The sequence below is a fragment of the Haliotis asinina genome, chromosome 4 (genome assembly GCF_037392515.1).
Source record: "Haliotis asinina isolate JCU_RB_2024 chromosome 4, JCU_Hal_asi_v2, whole genome shotgun sequence".
NCBI classification, from domain to species: domain Eukaryota; kingdom Metazoa; phylum Mollusca; class Gastropoda; order Lepetellida; family Haliotidae; genus Haliotis; species Haliotis asinina.
The window spans coordinates 58,391,087-58,393,541 of record NC_090283.1 but is presented as its reverse complement, the minus strand read 5'-3'; positions in this window follow the sequence as shown (position 1 = coordinate 58,393,541).

Genomic DNA, 2,455 nt, shown 5'->3' with positions numbered 1-2,455 from the left:
GCTATATCATCGTTTTGAGCTGTATACCTATTCCGCCAAAGCAGCCATACTGCTCCAGATATTCATAACACTTTTTAGAAAGAGACATTGCTATTATGGAGCATATATTTGAACTGCTCTGACTCGAAAGAAATAACTATTGAAGACATTATTAGTAGTTCAGTTTGGTATAACAATAACATAAACATTGATGGTAAGTCCATCTATCTATATCTATCTATCTCTATCTCTCTCTATATAATCATATTGGCATATAAATGGGTATAAGATTTCTAAGTGACTTTTTAATTTGTTAATGAACATGGTATAATATTTGACAAATTTGTTTAAAAAATGTAGAATTAGAACCAATTTCATGACCCTATCAAGGAATTAAACAAGGCATGTTGAGCTAAATACGAAACATTAAAAGGAATCATTTGGAGAAAATTTCTCAAGGACCAATATTCCCATTCAACATCTCAGAAATACACAACAAATCTGGATGTAATGTACTATGTAACATTCTGACTTCCAGATTCTAGGACTTCAGTCCTGCCCCACAACGAAGCACATGTGAGTGAGTGAGTTTAGTTTATGCTGCACTCAGCAATATTCCAGCTATATGGCGGCAGTCTAAACAATAAAGTCTGGACGAGACAATCCAGTGACCAACAACCAATAACCATCGATCTGCACAATTGGGAACCGATGACACATGTCAACCAAGTCAGCGAGTCTCACCACCAAATCCCGTTGGTCACCTCATACGACATGTGGTACATGTGGTTTCAGCTTAGGCAAGTGAGTTTATTCAAAATTGTCTCTCTCCTCCCAGCAGAAAATGGGCACCCGGTTGGATAAAGTCATGTGACTGTAGCCTTCTAGTGCCTAACTGGCAGTTTGGGTTATCCGGGATAATACTAATGAGATTCCAATAATTAGCAACTGGGGACGTATCAACTGATCACTCAGGAAACACGGACACATGTTTGGTAAACGTCAGTATGACTCACATGTTCCGATAATACTCTCTACACATGAATTTGTGGAGAATATCTTCAATATATACACATTGTTTCTGCAGCAGTTTGGCAATGATGGATCGAATATGAACGACACAGAGCCTTGTGCTGTGTCCTGGTAGATGTTTCCTCTGCAAAAATTCAGTTTAGTCTCTTTTGCAATGCAAATCATGTTAAAGTACTGTTAGAAAAAAAGCTGTTTTCAAGCTGTTACTTTGTATCACTAAAATGTTTACGATTACAAATAACATGTCAAGATAACCCACATTGGCCTAACTGAGCGTTCAGTGGGATGCGTAATAGGGTAGCATGTTTACTCGTAAAATCAGGCAAAAAATATACAAATAGCTGCTGAGAACAATAGATCAGACTACAGATGGCAGTTAGTTCACTCAGTCAAGTATGACGACACTGTCAACTCACCTGGCATGAAATGCATGTGCTGCTTGCAGGCACAAGGTGTCATCTCAAAAATGTTATGCTTGTTCATGTGTGTTGAATGTGTCTCACCTGTTGATTGACATCTTATGTGTCTTTCTGTCATAAAGTTTATGTTGACATATGTAAAACAGCATGATAGTATTGATATCCATAGAAAAGATTAAACCAGGCATCGTATTCTATGTATAAAAATAGATAGGTGGCACGACCACACAAAGATTGACAGGACAAGATAATACTTGCAAATTGTTATGACATGCCATTTTCTTCCCCCATTTTAAGTCTCCTAAAGGACTATCTTTTCTTAGCTAATATCTCTATCCTCCAGAACACGTCCTACCTCTGTCTGCGTCACCCATCCTGGCCTTGCTTTTGAGACGACCTCTCCTATCTGTTTATATATAATGATAGTGAGACTCCATGTTAGGTACATTCTAAATAGCTTCAGCATTAACATTATTTTAAAGTCAGGAATCATTAATAATGAGGTTAAGTCTAATTTCAAAATGGGCATTTAATAAGTGTCCTTTTTAATAACATATGTTTAATTACTACACCAATAAAGCAATGGTCTATTCCAAATAAGTCACTTTGGACTTACCAAAAATACTGCTATGCTCCTTTTTGCACTCATCTCGGCTCAGCAAAGTCCCTTCTATACGTTTCCTATCTCCCTACAACTGAGGCTGTAGTTAGATCGAACTTAGTTTATATTTCACACTTTCACATATCAACTAAATGAACTGTAGAAATGTGAAAAAAACCCTTTTCTTTACTAGGTCCAACAGTACTTTCAGTTTCAACATCCACCATAAAAACACAGAACACAGATGCCATCATGTTCTTGCCTTCACTCTATTTTCAAGTTGTCACAACCAGTATCACATTGACATATCTAGTCGCATTTCCTGCGCTGATCAATCAAATCCACAACTGTCTTTTGAATCCACATTAATAGGACTTGCAACTAGTGCACAGGTTTCTGTGCTGTATTATTCTGCATATTAACA